This window comes from Typopeltis vanoorti, chromosome 14 (assembly GCF_054136105.1).
Source record: "Typopeltis vanoorti isolate ZY-2024b chromosome 14, IOZ_Tvanoo_1.0, whole genome shotgun sequence".
In the NCBI taxonomy this organism is placed as follows: domain Eukaryota; kingdom Metazoa; phylum Arthropoda; class Arachnida; order Uropygi; family Thelyphonidae; genus Typopeltis; species Typopeltis vanoorti.
This window is the reverse complement of record NC_143562.1, coordinates 102,844,821-102,864,857: the sequence shown is the minus strand read 5'-3', so window position 1 is coordinate 102,864,857 and position 20,037 is coordinate 102,844,821. Positions and strand designations below refer to the sequence as shown.

Sequence of the window (20,037 nt, the reverse complement as noted above, 5' to 3'; positions counted from 1 at the left end):
TTGCTAAGATAGAAAATAAAGTACTAAAAGTAAGCTATAAATCTCTAAATTTGTAAAAATAGTTTCATTCACACACACACACACACACACACACACACACACACACACACACACACACACACACACACACACACACACACACACACACACACACACACACACACACACACACAAAAGCGTAATAACACATGTACTTTTTTAATTTGTGAGCGATAAACATTGAATTATAATATCTAATTTGATTATTATATTTACGATTTACGATTATCTACACTGTCTGTGAAGCGCAAATACATTTGGTTTTTGGTTATCAGGAAAGAAAAGCTTTATTGAAAGTTAATAATGAGGATTAAATTTTTAAATAACAACTGGAAGCTATTATAGATTATTTTAGAATTTTTTTTTTAAATTAATTTTAATAACTGCTCTTTCAGTTGAGTATGATATATAACGCCACCTAGTTTGATTGTGAAAGCTTATGTGAATTCTTACGTCACTACAATTATTTGTTTGCAAAATATTTCCGAGAATTAATTTATATTTGTATGAAATAATTCATTCATATATAAATATATTAATAATGAATTAATATTTATATAAATTAACTGTAGAAAAAAACAAATATTTAATTATAAAAATATAAACATATTAATTATAAATGAATATGTTTAGATATATATAGTTTCTTTCCACACATTGATGAAGCTGTTCCGTTTACTGCAACTACCCACATCATTAATTTTTCAGTAAAAATTAACTTGCTCTTACATCAGAGGTCGGCAGTCGAAAACAAAAGCTTTGTTGTTTGTTTTTGTGTGTTGACGTAGGAATATTTATGTGTTTTCTTGAGAGAAGTAGCGCTTAATATTTTGTAGTGAAGAATGTAAGTATTTCTGAGTATACTTTAAGTATTTTTTGAAACATATTTCTTTCAAAGTATTTTTTTGAAATATATTTCATTCAAAGTATTTTTTGAAAATGATAAGCAGAAGATGAAGGCAACATGCTCAGAAAATTGCTGCTCCAAGCTTTCCGCCATATTGTTGAATATTTTGGAGTTTTGTTACATGCTTGAATATAATTTAAACAACAAACAATTAAATACCTACTCGTTATGATCAATAGGCACGGTAACCATACATCTTTTATTTAAGAGGACAGTCCTTTATTTCACTGCTTTGTCCTTTAGTTGTTTTTTCCCTCTAAAATAGCCATTTTGCCTTTTATTTTGTGAATTGAAATAGTAAATTGAATATTCGCGCACAGCACACGGCCCATAGAAATATGAAACTGTCATTTCACCTGCACTCGCTAACGGCGCGGCGTATATCGCTGCGTCGATGTGCGTGTGTACATGTCAAAATATGTCACCAGTGAAAAGATCGAAGAATGACGAGTCCTGCCAACGTAGATCGGTCGAAAATTTTAAATATTCCACAGATAAACACATCTTTTAAAAACATTTTAAAATTCGTTGAATTTTGCTTATATCTCCCTGGATCTAATGTCCCACTGAACGAGTATTTTCATTAGTGAACAATATGTGGACCAGTGAAAAAACCAATTAAAAATCGAAACATTGAAAGCATGCATTTATACCAAATGCAACTTGGACATCAATTTGCATACAGTTTTATGAATTTTTAAAACACATACCTGATTTATTAATGTGAAAAGTATCAAAATTAAATTTTTTAAATAACAATATGATTGTTTAAAATGCTATGTATATGCTTATATTTTAAAATAAATGCTATAAAGCTTTTTAGTTTTAGTGAAACAAATAAACGCAACCTGCTTTTTTTTTAATTATTATGAAACTATTTCTGATTTGTCCTTTATTTTCTCCAAAAAAAAAAAAAAAAAAATATGGTCACTGTAGCAATAGGTAAATAGGGTATGACATGGAAATTGTCGAAAGTATATCTTAAAAAAATGCAAAGTTTGTTAGGATTTTCAGTGAAAGTTAGACTAGTTTCCTAAAATTAAGGAATAGAAATCAAGAATACCTTAGACTATTGTTTTCTTACGCTGGCGTAGTACTATGGGAATAAATCACTAACTTGTAAAAGTTATTGTGCAGTTTTTTCAGGTTATTAGTATTGTTTCTTCTTACAATTATCAAATTATATTTTCTCAAGAATAAAACAGCATTATCTCCTAAGTACATTATTATTATTATTATTATTCGTGACACCTCCAGATAATGCAATACTTATCCTTTTATATATGAAAATATGTAAAAGCATTCGTGTTGTTTAGATATTTTAACTTATGAACTGAGTTAACACTATCAATTTTTCAAGTAAGCGTTTAGCACTTTTTTTTTTAATTACTCAAGAAATCAATCCTTGCTGCTGAGACTTTTTCTTTTATTTATTTTCTGAAAATAAGGAAAGTAGAATAATCCAGAAGGTGATAGAAGAGAAAAATCCAGAAGGTGATAAAAAAAGGGGTCTGAAATCTTTGGGCAACATCATTAGTATATATATAAGAGAATTATAATTAATAAATTATCATATATATATGATATATTATATATACAATAATTAATAATATATATTATGAATTAATTAATTAAAATTATTATTTTATTAAATAAATTAATACAGTAAACAAGTAATAAATCACTACGCCATTTTTACCTACCAAGGTAGATGAGTTTCACTCCTAATGTTTTGGCAATTGGTTGACGAATGGTTTCTACCATTGCCCGAATACGAGTACGCTTTCTAGTATGTATGGATAAACGATCGTGATACAAGAATCGGTAGACAACTTTTGACATCTATAGTGTTCCTTTTTCTGAGACGAGAAAATTAAACAAGTCTCTTGCATCAGAAAAATCTGCATAATATATACTTTGTAAATTAAATTTAAAAAAAAATCCATAATTATTTAAATTTTTGATTGTTGACATTTTGCATGTCAATAAATTCAGTTTTAATTTGAAATTGTCATCTTTAACATTTGCAAAGGCATTTTACCTTTGCAAATGTTAAATTTGCACTGGTATTTGGATTGTGATATTAATGATGTCATTCCAAAATAAATTCAGATATTTGAAAGTACTTCCTAGACAAATATAAAGTACAGTATTGTATTTTATAGATGTTATTGAAGCATATTATCGAGAGATGGCGCCACAATACAAAACTGAATATCACCTTATTTATTTGCTTTAAGTAAAAATGTTTATTGTATCTGTGTCGGCCGCAGATTTTGCTAATAAAAAGAAGGCGGAATTGTAACTGTCCAGGATGCAGGAATTTATATCAATATACAGTGAAAAAGTTTTGTTATTTTATGAACTAATTTTATGCATTCATATATTGTTTTGGAAGGAACAATCTAAAAAAAAAAAAAACTAAGTGGCAAATTTTCAGTTGAGAGTGTCGGGAAGCAATAGCTCATAATCACACTTTTAACATTGGTACACGAGAAGATGGTTATTTGCGTAGCGACACGAATAAGCATCTTCTCGACAATTGAATCAGCTATTACTTTATTCTTACGGGTATTCTATGTGAATTGCAATACAACTAGAGAACTGCTCCGGCAAAACAGTCTTTAGTCTTTGGAAAGACTCTCAAGTTTGTTTGTTGAATTTTACTAATGTGTGTGTGTGTGTGTGTGTGTGTGTGTGTGTGTGTGTGTGTGTGTGTGTGTGTGTGTGTGTGTGTGTGTGTGTGTGTGTGTGTGCGCGCGCGCGCGCGCGCGCTAGACAGAAATTAATGTTACTCATTTATGTGTGATAGACAAGAGCGTTATTTTGTTTTATTTGGAAGGGAAAAGGATGCGATTTTATAGGTAAGGAAATGTTAAGTGAACTGTTGGTCAATAATTGGCTTTCAGGCACATATTCATCGAATCTCTGTACAGCCATTTTCAGGGACTGAAAAAGCATTGAATCCTCTAAGATTTTTGGCTTTGAATATATTTTTACATCAATTTGATATTTCGTATTATGGAAGCATAAAATACTTCCGAGCTTTTATTTACTTCAACATACAACTCTTTCCCCGTAAAGATGTGTCCTGATAGTTATCTTAAAAACTAATATTTTATTGCTTCTAGTATTTGAATGTAATGTCAAAGTAGTATATATATATATATATATATATATATTAATTAAATCTCATCTTATCTTCTTTTTACCCTCTTTTACCTTGCGGTGTCGAGAGTTTATTAATCATCGGACCTCAAACCGTTCACAGGATAAGCTGGTCAGCCCTAAGTCCCGGTGTATCCTATGTCTTGTAGTGTTGAGTTCTCAAAGCCGGTTTGCCTGCTTTGCGGGATGAATAACCCCAGGATAAACTGGGGAAAAAAACCCTACTGTCCACGCCCAAGGACTTGGCTATGGCTGAGGAAGATCCTTCAGCTCCTCACGTCACCGACAGGAATCGAACCTAGGACACTCCTTCCCCAGGCATATGGTTGCAAAGCGCACAGCCAAAAGGCTAACCGCGCGAACATAATATTTTAATTAATTTGCTTTTAATTCGAATACTCATTCCTTCTAACTTAAAAAGTATCTTATATAGTGGCAGTGATTAAAATTAGGCCAGATTCCTTTGTTTAGTAAATAATGCATCCAGCTTTGATGACGTTGAACAGATCTTCTGTCCTGCTCTACAGACAAACAAGAGTGCCCATTACGTTGTCTCGGTAGTAGGATATATATATATATATTTTATATATATATATTTTATATATATATATTTTATATATATATATATATATATATATATATATATATATATATATATATATATATATATATATATATATATATATATATTTTATATATATATATATATATATATATATTTTTTTTTTTTTTTTTTTAAATTCTAAATTAGATCCATGTCTACTGTCTGATTTTGATAATAAATCCTTTATTTATAACTATTTGTTTTGCTTTTTGCAGATACTTTTTGCATTACCTTTTACATATCGTTCACGGGTTTAGATACTTTTAATCATTTTTTTGTTTTATTGCAGTGCTGACTATTTTTATGTTAATATATTTAATGTTTTTATATAGACGATTTTTTTTTAGCATGTTATTCTTATGGTATTAATCAAATGAATGTAAACAGAAATGCATTCTAAAAAATAAAGAAAGAAAAGAAAAACGGGGCGGGAACTTACACGATACTGCCAGCAGAATGCAGAGATGCATGAAATTTGGTAGTATAATGAAGAACACAATGTATAACTGGAATGTAATTTAAAGCTTTAAAAAATGAAACCACCCGATGATGGAATGATCGCATGTTTTGAGTTTTCTTATTAAAAAAGTGATAAAAAGTAGAACCTTAACCATTCTTAGAGCGGAGGCATAATGACGACCAGATCTTGAAGACAAAGTTCTTTGGAGAAAGTTCGTCGTCAGCTGGTGGAGGACTTGAATACATTACCTGTAGGCTCAGTTCATTGCGACAAAGGGTTGCAAGTGGGCGCAACTTTGGCAAACTTCACTATAGCTTAAGATAGGAAGGGCGCTTGATTATTCCAGGTGTTGAAAAATATTATTTTTGACTATTAAATATGAGATTTAATATATAACTACAAATAATACCAGAAGGCTGTGGTTTAAATATTTTTGCCGTAGACCTAACTATTCAACTTCATACAGTATATTGCAAATTGGCTGTTGTACATTTATTTCTTGCGCCATGTTACCAAAACATGTTTCTGATTCATGGCTATTGAAATGGAGAAGCACTGATTGCTTTCAGTTGGTTTTCTGCTCCCAGTTTCGTATTTAAGAGCTGCTGCAGTATACTGATTTCCTTATTTCGCTAAAAAAAGTAAAATCAGTACGCTTATCGCTGTTTTGTCAAATATTACGTATAGAATTCAGTAAACACTGAAAGATTATGGAGATTAATTATTTTTGATATTAGTGCTGTTGAGATGGTCTTTACTCGTCAAGATGAATAATACAATATTCATGAGAAAATTGTGTTGTAAAAAAAGTACAGCCCTTTATGATTTTAGAATATTAGAGTTTATTTTTTTAAAAAAGAAACTGTCATAATTTCATTATTTAGAGAAATATTATTTTATTTTATTTATTTATTTTATTTTCTTCTTCTTCTTCTTCTTCTTATATATATATATATATATATATATATATATATATATATATATTATATATATATATATATATATATATATATATATATATATATATATATATATATTTTTTTTTGGCAGTCCGGAATACGAGAGAATATTCAGTTTATTGTCCATTAGTACTATCAATCAATGCATGAAAAAAAAATTACTAATATTGGATTTGTGTTATCCTTTGATTGCTCGACCTCAAGGTAGTCTGTGGGTTTGCAATCGGAATTATGGAGCGAATGGAGCACAAGATTATAGTAAAGTGGCGAATTTCAGTCCTGGATTCTGACGAACAACTTGTGGTGCGATAATTCGGAGGAAATTTATGCAACAGAAAATAGTCATTCAATTCTTTTAAAAAATATGTTTAACAACCGAGTAAATCACTTCAGTGTGTATATATACTGTATATATATATATATTCATTCATGAGCATTGTCTCGGTTATTTTGATACATTTAGAAAGATATTTAATCACTAAAAAAACCGAGAATTAATTAAAAACTTTAATGATGAAAAATACAACTACTTTCGGCTTTTTACAGCCTTCATCAGGTATCTTTTTAGGAAGAGGAAACAATAATAAAAACTGAAGATTCTAAAAAACTGAAAAGCACAGATAAATTGCAGTACATAATTGAAATAAAAAACGTTGCATTAACATTCAAGTTCTATTTTACGTGCCATTGTTTGTTGTATGCGTGGTAGCAGACTCTCGAGAACGCCAGTACTGAATAACAGCAGTATGGCTATCAGGGATGTTATAGCTTAAATTGTTGTTTAAATGTTCAGCATTGAGGACGAACTCCCTGGATTCCACTATCTTTCTTTCAAATTCATCATGGCAGCGGGAAATGTTTTCAGATCTATCTCAGGAAATTGAGTGACCTTGAAAATCATCATGAGGATTGTTAGAGAAGAGAATATGGCTGGATAAGGCACTGGCATGTGATCTTTTATAGGAGATGTCTCTTTTATGTTCCTCCATACGAAGTTCAATAGACATTAGTTTGACCATAATAAGGAATATTACAGTCACACCATAGTTTATATACGCCAGGATATTTCAGATTGTGATGCTTAGGATGGCTTATAAGAGATCGGATTTTTGGAAGTGTAGTGAACAACGTCCCGATGTTGTACTTCTTAAGGACTTTAGCCAATTTTTGGGAGACCGAACTGATGTATGGGATTGAGATGCTACTTTAAAATTGGTAGTTTCTGTATTGCGGTGCCTAGGAGGATCTATAAGAAATTTCTTAATTTTTTTTTATAATATCCATTTTGTTCAAAGAGCCATGTGAGAGGTGATTAATTTCTTTTTGAAGTTCATCTGGATCGTTTAAAAGAGAGCGTGCTCTGTGTCCCAAGGTGGAAATAGTTCCGAGTTTTTGTGGTGGAAAATGATGAGAAAGATTGTGAGGATATCTATTAGTATGCGTTGGTTTTCTGTACATAGAAATTCTAAATTTTCCAGAGCAGCCTGAGAGTTTTATATCCAGGAATGTTAGGGAGTTTTCATGTTCTAGTTCGGCAGTGAATTTTATATTTGGATGTTGGTTATTAAAATGATGAAGAAAATCCATGAGAGAGTTTTTGCCGTGGCTCCATATAATAAAAACGTCATCTACAAAACTCTTCCAAACCTTTGGTTTAAACGAAAAGGACGATATAGCTCTTGTTTCGAAATCCTCAAGGTAAATATTCGCCAGAATAGGGAATAAAGGGTTCCCCATCGCTAAGCCCCGGTTCTGTTTATAGATGGTGTCTTGATATCGGAAGTAGCCAGATTGAACTCAATGCTTTAATAAAGCAAACATTTTTTGGATAATTTATCCTTTAATAATATTAATACTTCTTCAGTTGGTACATTTGCAAATAATGAAATAATATCTGAACTGGCTATAATATCATTCTCGTTGATGGATATATCTTTTATATGTGATACAAAGTCTAGTTGATGAACGATGAAGACTTATTAGAGAAAGACTTGAGGTATTTTGCAAGATGTTTTGATAGCTTGTAGGTTGGAGAGTAAATACCTTCCACAATTGGGTGAAAAGGAATGTTTTCTTTATGTATTTTCGGGACTCCGTAAATACGTGGTATAAGTGAATGTAGGGAGCATAGAGAAAGACGTACATTGCGAGGAAGTTAACTTGTATTCTGTAGTAAATTGTTAGTACGGTTTTGTAGTTCATGTGTAGTGAACTACAAATGGGAGACTTAGTTCTAGTTGAAGCGTCACTCACATGCGTGCGTGTGAAATCGCGTGTGCGCCAATATTGAATGGCAGAACTGTGAGAGTTTGGCAAACTATAACTTAGGTTACTATTCATGTGGGAGGCGTCAAAAACTATTTCTTTCGATTCCAGAATTCGTCTCTTTAGTTCGTCATAACATCTGTGAATGTTGGTTGTTAAATCCCAGTGTATTTGATGTTGGGGACTTTCCTCATTGGTGTTTGCAGAAAATAGTACATCACTGGACAAGGCACTAGCCCGAATTCTGCTGTAAGATATATTGCTCTGATGTTCCTCTAAGTGGAGAACGATTGATTTTTCAGTCTGACCATAATACTGTTTATCGCAATCATACACAATTCTGTAGACACCAGGAAACTGAAGACTGTGGTTTCTCTTTCGAATGGCTTACTAATAGAAAACTAATATCAGGTAGGGAGATGCAGACTTTGAAATTAGACGTATCCTCATGAGGTGGTTGATGGTGACGGTGAAAAAAGAATTCTGTTTATACTTTTCTCAGAGTATCCATTTTGTTTGAAGGTACTTTGTTTTAGTTCATTTTTAAGCTTTTGTTCATCTAATAACAAGGATCTGGCCCGATGAGAAGAGTAGAGATGATGCCAAATTTCTGTGGGGGATAGTGGTGAGAGTCCGCATGTAGATACCTGTCGGTATGTGTAGTTTTCTAAAGATGGCGAACTGATGTTTTCAGTTGTCCTGGTTAATTTAATATCTAAAAAAGAAAGGGAACTGTCCACTTCTAACTGTGAGGTAAATTTGATGTTAGGATGTATGACATTCAGGTGATTAAGGAATATTTGAAGGTTATCTTGGCCATGTTCCCAGATCAGGAAAACACCATCTATGTATCGTAGCCAAATCTTTGGTTTCAACGAAGCCGAAGAAATAGCTTTTTCTTCGAAATCTTCAAGAAAGATGTTCCCAAGCACCGGAGATAACGGATTACCCATGGCTTATCCGGTATTTTGTGTGTAAATCATGCTTTCAAATTTAAAATAGCCCGAATTGACACAGTGAAATACTAATGCGAAGATCTTTTTTGAAACCTTGTTTTTTGGAAGAGTAAGAACATCTTGAATGGGTACATTAGTGAACAGAGATACAACATCGAAACTGACCATGATATCAGAGTTGTTGAGTTTGACGTCCATCTTGGATACAAAGTCTGCTGAGTTTTTAATGAAAGAAGATTTACCTGTGAGACATTTCAACGAAGAAGCGAGATACTTCGATAAGTTGTATGTAGGAGAGTCGATACCTTCGACTATTGGTCTTAAAGGAGTATCTTCGGAAGACCATACAGTCGGGGAATAAGTGAAGTGAAGTGAGCGGAGAAAGGCGGATATTTCTTGGTAATTCTGTAGTACTGTAGTTCTCAGAAGATTAGTGCGGTTGTGAAGCTCCCTAGAGGGATCTCTATCAAGCTGAGAGTAAGTTTCCGAGTCTAATAACTCCAAGATTTTATGGCGTTAGTCCGTTTTGTTAAGAATTACTGTAGTATTTCCTTTGTCAGCTGGGAGGATTATGATGTCTTGATTGTTTTTAAGTTGTTTTAGGGCTTGTGTTTCACTCTGCAGGGGGTTTTTGGCACTATTAATTGCAAAAACTGGATTCCATGAGAAGTAAATTCGCATCTTGGGTTGGGGGTAGAGAGGTGGCCTTTTCGATTTTCGTGAGGAAGAATTCTTTTGGAATAGATCTGGGAGAAAGAATAAAATTGAGCCCTCGCGGCTGTTAGGTTATGGGAAGATTTATTAATAACCACTTTGTTATGACTGAGAGAACGATTGGTAAAAGAGGATTGTTCCTGTACACGTTTAAGAGAATCGAACTTATTTTTATAATTTTTATTTTGTTGATGTTTTGTGCTCAAGTTGCTAAAAGGTTGCTAATCTCTTTAGTGTTGTTCCAGGAGACATTGTCAAGGGAGATTTCTAATCGACTTTCAAGCGAAGATTTTTTGGAAAACAAGGATGCCAAAGTACGTTTAGTATCGCAGATCCTTTCAGAAAGGAGTTCTAATTTAGCTTTGCGGTAAATTCTGTGGGCCCGTTCTATTTTAATGTTCTCTTTGAATTGAATAAATTTAGGAATAATGGAGTGGGACTTACAACATTTTAAGACGTTGTAAGTTCAACGTTTCAAGTGAAAACGTTTTCTTGACGCCTCCCACATGAATAGCAACCTAAGTTATAGTTTGCCAAACTCTCACAGTTCTGCCATTCAATATTGGCACACACGCGATTTCACACGCACGCATGTGAGTGACGCTTCAACTAGAACTCAGTCTCCCATTTAAACTTTATTTTCAGTTAATTGTCATGTTCCGTTATATTAGAAATGCAATGTTTTTATGCTCTTTCTGTGTTTGTATATTTTTATGCTGTTACACATGAAACTAGTCGTGTGATCTATTAAAGTTTTGTTTTTAAAATCTCGGTGTTCAGTCATTAAATATTTAACATGTATATATATATATATATATATATATATATATATATATATATATATATATATATATATATATAGCGCATGTTTGGAATAAATGAGTCGGAAGAAAAATGTAAAGCCGTGCAGCGCCATATCAAACACAAGTTCAGATTATCAGAACTTGCCACCACAGCATTTCGATCTACAATACCACTACCAAGCTTTTCTTTTCTTTTAGCAGCCTGCCGCAATTTTAAGGAAGCTCTAGAAGTATTAAGGAAAAGCCGTGTGAATATGAACAAAAATTATGGCCAACTTCTGATTTAAAGAACGATTGACCTTCAACATTTGTATTAAAGGTTTGACATCACCTACATGGCACTTGTGGCAGTGTTCGCTCTAGCAATCTAGCTGCAATACTACAACGCAGTTACTTCTAAAACTTTACAGAATAATATAGATTTTTATTTTAAAATATTTGCACCGCAATCATTTTCTTAAATAGGAATGCAAAAAGATCACCACAGCTCGCTTGCAAAAGTGTTATTTGCAAGCTTAATTACATTTGACAGTTGAATCGAGAGTGTTTGCTCCTAGCTAACATAGATAGCAAGCCCAATTTTTTTTTTTTCGGCCACGAAGAGGGCAGTTCCTCCGCTATTCGTTCAAAAAAATTTGGCTACATGAAAAGTAGTCCTCATGTGAGTCCAATTTGACTTGCTTTTTTCGTTCCAGCAAGTTTCTGGAATTAAATTTCTCGAATTTCTGTGAATTAAAGACAACGTAATAATGTATGGACAATATACAGCTCAATTATAGATGCATACAGTATACCGAAATGCAATGTGTGTGCTTTTAAGATGGTTGTTCCAAGACATACATGCTTTACTCTAAAGTGAATGAAATGATAAATCCGACTTGTAGTAATTGTCAAGATTTATTGATTTTTTTATAATGTTGTTCCCACCACGAACGGTTATTTGCAAACCCATAGTACATTTTGTTCCGTGGGTGGGCTAAGAATGTTTTTCTATTTTTTTAATCAATTTTATATTTTTTTTTATTTTTGAAACTTATATTTTACATAGTCCGGGAACTCTGCTCTACAGATCAAACATTTAATTTTTTCAAGCCACTTCAGGTCTCCAAGGGCAGTGGTCTCGCACCGGCGATGAACTTCATCTCCACCTAAATTTCATTTGACCATAGCAGAAATCTCTGTTGAAACTGATTCTCCAGTAAAACATTTTTCTTCTTCTTTTTTTTTAATTCTCGAAACAAACTTTCGCCTAACAATTAACATTATAAAAAAGATTCATGTCGATTTGAAACGAATAAACTGCGTGGAAACAGGAATGCAAATAAAGAATTAATTTTAGTCAGTAAATTATTCATTTGCATTCCTGTTTCAACTTAGTTTTTTTTTTTTTTCGTTCCCGAAAGTTCGACATAAATCATAGCAGTAGCTACGGAAATGTAAACATGGGAAAACCTTATAACAACAATATTTACGATTATGCTCACAGTTAGGTTGTTATTGGCCGCCGCTTGCTTGCTAGACTACACCGAAATTTACTAAAATAAAGAGCCAAAAGGCGTACTTCGACGATGCGAAATTATATAAAATAAGTGGATATTAAATCCAACATCATTTCACAACCGAATACAGAAACTATAAAAGTTTCAGGCGAAAATTGAAAAAAGAGCTGCTGAAATACACTCGTCGCCTTACTACGATTTGCTTTAGCCAAACCTTATAGGAAGCACGGTAACTCAAAGTGCCCGTATATTCGCCTCTATTGGTCCATTTTGAATTGCCAGTTTAACGTGTCTTTTTATTAGAATTAAAGGGAATAGGATAGGTGAATTTGTATCGATTTTGAACTAGGCTTGGTTTCTTTATTTTCTTTTTTCTTTCTAAACGCCCATGCAAGAATATTAATATAGATTAATAGGTGCATCCTTTTATTTTATTATATTTTTTTCAATTCAAATTCTCATTTCTATCGTAAATGTCAAATACTGGCTATTTATAAAGTAACTTCCTTATCTCCAGATGCAACTTCCTCGATCAGTTGCATCAGGAGATAATCTCCTTAAACCCAGAAAGTTATTTTATAAACATACATCATTTATTGAATAGTATCTGTCTGTGCGATATAAACTCCTGCTGTTATCGATTTAAATCTTTATCGTATGTTTTGCTAGAGAGCTGCATGTTGCAATACTGGTATACACCATGTTGAACTTCTGTCTTAAATATCCTCCTAAAATATAAAAAGAATATTAATATAGATTTTCAGCTAAAGATAATTTTGTCATTAATATGATGCCATCACGGAATTTCCTTGAAGGAAAACTGTTTTCTTTGTATGAGACCGACTAACACTTTCAGTAGATAGTCATTATTCCTCGCGTTTTAGAAGGCATTAAAACTCAGGGTTTTGTTAACCAACACAACATGTCGTTTTTCCGACTGCACTCAAGGTGATGTCCTTAAGAGAGAGTAAGACCTATCTGTTCTTTTCCAATATTGTACTAAAACTGGATGTTTCGTTACGTAAATTTGAAGTATTTCTTTTTCCTTTTAATGAACATAAACAATATTTACTACTATAGAACACTGAACCAATATCTACATATTGGTTCAGTGTTCTATAGTTAACATATGGCATTCCATTGCTCACTTACTGCTATTGAAGCTTCTTAAAGTAAAAACACATCCAGCTGCATAAACGAACAGTGTGAAGAAATATTCCACTATTTCTTATAAATCTGTCAGTTGTTGTTGATTCGATTCCAAAATATCCTTTAGTAATACCTTTTTAAGAATAGCAAGATACCAAAAATAGACAGACATGGCTTCAGAATTTGAAAGAAGGTACTTATGCACACACATCATTTACTTCTCTTTTTCTCATGTCTTCAAGTAAGCCATACTTGTTATTCATGGAAAACTTCGGTTATTCAACTTCACTAAAATGAAAAAAAAAAAAAAAAGGAATGCAATGAAATCGGACTGCGCTTTAAATTTCCGCACTACTGACAGCTGATTCAGTTTTTTATGGGAGGATGTCCTGATGAAAGCAGACTGCCAACGTCACCAAACCTAAACTGTATTTCATTTCCTCTCAAGACGATGCTTGCCATCATCACAGAAACTAGTCCTCCATTCTGCATTGCTCGTTTGCCAGAAGTAGAAATATCCTCGAAACCAGATGCATGAAATGGATTCCGGAAGTGTTTGAAACGAACAAATCATGCATATATCTCTTAGCGAACAGTGTCCATTTCGAATAGATGCAAAAGTATTCAGTGTCGTGCTCAGTATTCGGGTACTGTTTTATTTTAGGAATAGCATTTAATTTTATTTTTCCATATCCATGCTGTATTAATTATATAAAATGTTTCGACTTTACATTTATTCTCTCGTCGTGCGTTTATTTAAATACCATCATAGAATTGTGTGGAAATTAAATCAGATGCTTTCAAATTCTATTAAGTTGGTGATTTGCTAAATTATATTACATGGAATCTTTATATGAGATTTCTGATAGCTTTATAGTGCATTTTTTTTTTTTGTTAAAACGTCTCCATATTACTTATAAAAAATTATGCCAAGAAATGTTATTTTCAGTACCTGACTTGATGTCGTTAGAATATATTGGCAATATATTCTGTTTGGAAGAGACTACACATAGTACACTCGTAATATGGTTTACATTTAATTTTATTTAATAATATTTAATCATCACTATACGGTGGCCCAAGTTCTCACAGGATGATGAACTTCTTCCTGTGGAACTGTTATTTAATCTTTTAATAAACAGAGATTGATCTTGGCATCCTAAAGACGTTTCAGAAGTATTCTTACAAACGGTATAATAATTTACTTCATTTGTAGGTTTTAAAAATATCTTAGTTTGCATGTAAACTAACATATTTTTAAAAACATATAACATGTTATTAAGTATCAAATTTTTTTTCTGATCTTTATTTCTAATACATGATTCAAGTCCATTTTTTATCACATTTATATTAATACATAGCATGAACATACATGGTATAAGTCTTTTAAGCAGTTTTTTCATCATAAACAAAGAAACCGCCGGGATTTCTTTATCAGTTTTCATTGGACTTTTCAGCATTTATCCAATTACTCTAGTAATTCTTACAACGTTGCTTGTTGGTTGATTAATTACGGGCATTTCCCAAATATCGTTACCTTTTCTGTTGTAACTAATCTGCTTTCTTAATAATCAAAATTTTCTATTTGTTTGCAAAAAGAGATTTATTAAAAGTACACAGCAGTCAGATTCTCTTTTTGTGCCTTGAATGTGATTCTAGTTCGTGCAACTTACTGATTTCTTTTGTCCGTTGCTCCCATTGACATTAGCTATATTGTAAAAATATGTTTATTTTTTCTTACTTTGTTGTTGTTTCTTGTTTTCTATTATTAATCCTTTTCTCTTTCTTGTATTCTGGGATGCTTTACTTATATATATATATCCAGGTGATGCTGCGACAGTGTAATATATCGTCACTTAATTTTATACGTTCCCCTTTTTATACTCTAGATTCTTAACTTCTGTATTCTATACTCCTTCTACCAGAGAGCAATGGAAATATTTATTTAGATTTATGACTGCACCATCCATGCCCTCGATATGGTGCAAGAAATATAGGTAGGTTATTAAATCTTTCACAACAAAATCTCATTATCATCCCCAAGTTATCAATTTGCTTTGCAGTCCTGGCCCTATAACTCTCTTTTTATCTCAAAAAGGACTCCATTAACCTTTGGGTTCTCACTTTACAGATCAGAGATTATTTTTGAATCAGTGCATTGCAAAAGACAAGAAAATGAGACCAAACCATTATGTACTAATATATAAACAAAATTTAATTACTGATATCTAATAGTTACCATACAATACATGAATTCAAAACTTCATTCATACAAGAAATTCATTAATCTTGAATAATTACTCAAATGTAATTCTTAGTGAAGTCTCTTATTTTTTTCTCTAATTAAATCTCAGATAATACATTCTATATCACAAATACTAAATATTATTCACACAGAACAAGAAATTGCTAGGTGCGCATTAACAATCGAAATTAGTCATCAACCATGCACCACACACACATTATACGACTCTTAGATTCTCATCCTAAAGACTTCGTTAATTGACTGATAATCACATTGGCATATTTCATTCCCTTTGATTAGAACAGCTCTATGACGTGATAATAAGCAATTAAATTAACACACATTAATCAAAGGCTATCTTAATTAACCCAATTTTGTTTTTAGGGAAATTAACTACGCTCGCGTTAAACTCAATAGTAATTTTTTTCACAAATCCACGCGCGATCCATGTACCTTAAACCACTATTTTTCTATATTAAATAGTTCAGCAGTTCCTTGTGGGAAATTCTCTTAAATCACAAATATAAAATAATTAACATACAGACTCACGTGGGTCTCTGACTGTCTTGCATACGCCTTCCCTCCTTGTTTCTTTTCCTTTTCTTTTCCAGGGCTTCAGGGGTTTCTTCTCCATTCCGTGTTTTCTTCTTTTCCTTGATGGGAGTCACAGGGCACTGTCGAGGAATCGCGTTGGCCAAATGGGACACAAGGCTGGCGTCTTCTGACGTCTGGAACTGACCGCTGAAGAACTGCATAGGCTGGTGGGCATGCACATACTCAAACAGAGCGGCAAAGGCTTCAGGACCAGTAGCAGGAATTCTTCTTAGACTGTCGCCTCCGATTTTTATCCTTGGCTTCGGACTGGAAATTCCCTTGGTGGACGGAACTCCGTTCCCCCCCCCCCCCCCCGGAACTAACGGCACTTCTTCCTCACGACCTCTCGTGGATAGCTCACTCAAGATGGAAACAGGAAGCCCTTCTCAACAAAATTCCAAGCCTTATATTCTCAATACTCCTGCACTTTGGGTTAAGTTTATTGGACCCCAAATGCCCCCGTACATGTCTTGCGCGTAGTTACGAGAACCCCGTAGAACAGCATGTAACTGGCGGTTCTCGAACTTTCGCCGACAAATCGTATTCTTCCCCTTTGATGTCCTTAATTCGGCTACGTGACTTTCCGACTAATGGAGGCCGTCCCTTTTCAATACTGACCTTGAAGGTCACCTACTACAGGACTCGTAAATACGTTTCAAAAGGAACTACCGACTTACAGACACTGCCCTTGGTTTCAAACATCCTACTTCTGCTGTTAAACAATGAGCGAGTTAATTCCCTTTGGGCTTATTTTGTTCTTTATACAAAGTTTAAACATACAAAACATAGATACATTATATACAAGGTTTTTAAGGTGTGTTCCTACAGTAAAAATCGATGTACTAGAGATTTTATTAATTTTCGTAACATCGAGTTTTTACAATATTATGTTCACCAGGGATATTTAGGAACAGTTTCGAGAAACATAAAATATTTTCAGTATTCTGAAACAACGCATCTTATAGGCGTAGTTGCGTCTCCTTCTCTTTATGAGACCACCAGTTATATCGTAGTAGCTTTTTAATCGCTGAATATCTTTTTTTTTTTTTTCAGAAGTTATCACAAGGTAATACGAAGCGTTATCGATAATGAATTTTAGTTGAAAAGACCTTGAGTTCGAATCCCATCTAGGAGATGAAGAGCCTTTTTATTAATGTACTGTGCGATGAAATTCATCCCTACCTAAAGATAATCACAAAATATTCATGCCCAAGGCTGATTTCGCACCCGTCTGCCTATTGGTTGGAGAGTGGGTATACCAACCACTCGATCAATCATTCTGGAAATTTATTAAAATGGAGAAAAAGCACGGTTTTACGTTAACCAAGGGCCACATTTATACTTTTGGAGGCCCGAGGCGCAACATCATTATGAGGCCTCAAAAATAAGCATTTTTTTAGTTTATTGAAAATAAAAGTCAACATTTCCATAATAACTCATTTTAATAACACAATGCAACATTGGAATACATATATTTGCATTTTTAAAAAAGTATAAAAATAAATCAGTTCAAATTTAAATAAAGAAAAAAAAACGGAAAGTTTTTTGGTTTTTTTTCTGGCTTTGGTTTTAGCAAATATATCTATAATGTCGTCATAATAATCGAGTCCATTACATCTGATTAATTATAACGAAATCTGCATAATAACGAAAGGTCACTTGTTTTATATTGGTGCAAGTTGCTTCTTAAATAATTATTTATTCGTTTCAACACTGAAAATGAGCGTTCAACACTTGCATTTGAAATAGGCATCGTCAAAAATATTTTTAAAATTATTTCCGTTCGGGAAAGTAAACCTTAACCCATCGTTTTTCTTCCTTTATTATTATTAAAAATTGCTTAACTTAATCAGTAAATATTTCTGGATCAATATCAGTCCCATAAGTTTGTAAAATTTTATTAATACTAGTCTTGTACTTGTCTTGATCTATATCTTTCTTCAAAAAATGTCAAACATATTTAATATGTCAAAATAGCTTTTTGTTCTTTCATTAATTTCCAAAATTAGCTTATCGCAAATGACATTAAAAGTGTTCACAGCGAAATTTTCTTTCCCATGTAATATAATCTCATTGTTCGATTGTAAAACTTCGTCACTCATTTTTTTTTTCGTTTGTTAACTCTTTCCTTTTCATCTTTAAATTTTGTCTCATCGGTTAATAAATTCGCTTCTACATTTACAGCAGCAAAACTGTTTCTTATATCTAAAATAAAACCAACTAGACTGTAACAAATTATTAGCTAAAAACAAATCCATATCGGAATCTTGTAGAGATTTACTAGTAGCATGTATTCGTCTTAAAAGTTTGTCCCGTACAACTGTTAAAATTGCAGTTTCTGGTTTGTCAAAATGTTCAGCCAATGATGAGCTCTCTAATTTAGAAAAATGTTTTTCATGAGGAGAAATGGATAGTTCAAGTAATGCGCCTTTAAATTGTTTATATCCACGTTTCAAAGCCAATATAGCGTCAGTTCTTGCGGACCACCTTGTTCCACTTAGTCTTAAAGATTTTTTAAAATTGTTAAAGATTTTTTTTTTCTAAATGTTTAAGGAGTATACCCCATCTTCTTGTTGAAGATAAAAAGTAATTATATACATTTTGAATAAAAGAAAAATATTGCACTGCTTCCGGACAAGATTCCGCTGCATAGTTGCCAATTAAATTTAAGGAATGACTAGAGCACCGTATATAATATGCAGAGGGACTATGTTTTTTCAGTCTAGCTTGTAAATCTCTATAGATACCTTTCATATTGGCAGCGTTATCATAGCTTTGCTCTCTGCACATTTTTATATCGAAAGATAATTCTTCTAATTTTTTTAACACTACCTCTTCTAAATATAAGGAATTATGTGGTGTAATACTGATGAACCCGATAAATGTTTCTCATATGCCAGAATTTGCGGCAACATACCTAATTATCATAGCTAGTTGGTCATTATGGGCAATTTCTGGAGTTGAATCGAGTATTATTGTAAAATAAGCAGCTTCCTTAATTTGTGATATTAATATTTCTCTTATTTTTTAGCTATTAACGCTATCAATTCATCACAAGTGTGGTAAGAAAGGTAATTTGATCTTCCAGAACCACAGTCAGCGTAATTTTCATGTGATGCTTTAAAAAATCATCAAATTCACTTAAATGATGTAAGCACGATAAATCATTTCCGCAAGAATCAGAAAAAATATCATTTGTATTCCCTCTAAATGCTAGCCCTAGTTTACTCAGTAACTTAATGATAGCTATTATTCTTTTTAAAATCTCTCTCCAGTAATTTTCTTCACATTGTATTTGTTTGATCAATTCAGAATCAATTCGACTGTTTACAGAACTTGATTTTCTTTTGCGATATGTGTACATCGCTCGTATATGCTCGTGATCACATAAGGTTCGTGGTATATTTCCAAAGTCATTAAAACCGTTCATTAAGCTATTATTTGACTTAGAAAACAATTTACGAACAAAGCAGTAAATTGCTTTGCTGGTTTCGGAAAAAAATAGCCATTCTCATTTCTCCTTTTTTCCATTCGCATTTTTACAGTAAAAATGTGATTCATTTACATTTCTGAGATATATTCTATTGCGTTCTGTGTATTCTTTTTTTAAATTTTCGATTTTACCAACATTCTGAGGCATATTTATTAAAATATGCTCGATAAATTGTTCATTAA

At 32.6% G+C, this 20,037-nt stretch overlaps 1 protein-coding gene across 2 annotated transcripts in view; it reads left to right on the top strand.

Annotated features, from left to right (window-relative positions):
• The first annotated feature begins 787 nt into the window (after window positions 1-787).
• LOC150099809 (neuronal acetylcholine receptor subunit alpha-2-like) overlaps window positions 788-20,037 on the top strand; it is a 285,794-nt gene continuing 266,544 nt past the window's right edge. The window contains exon 1 of one of the 2 annotated variants that reach the window (XM_090404521.1): window positions 788-883. The gene's annotated coding sequence lies outside the window, so the exon portion shown is untranslated. The remainder of the gene's footprint in view (window positions 884-20,037) is intronic. The other variant, XM_090404519.1, reaches the window with a different exon arrangement.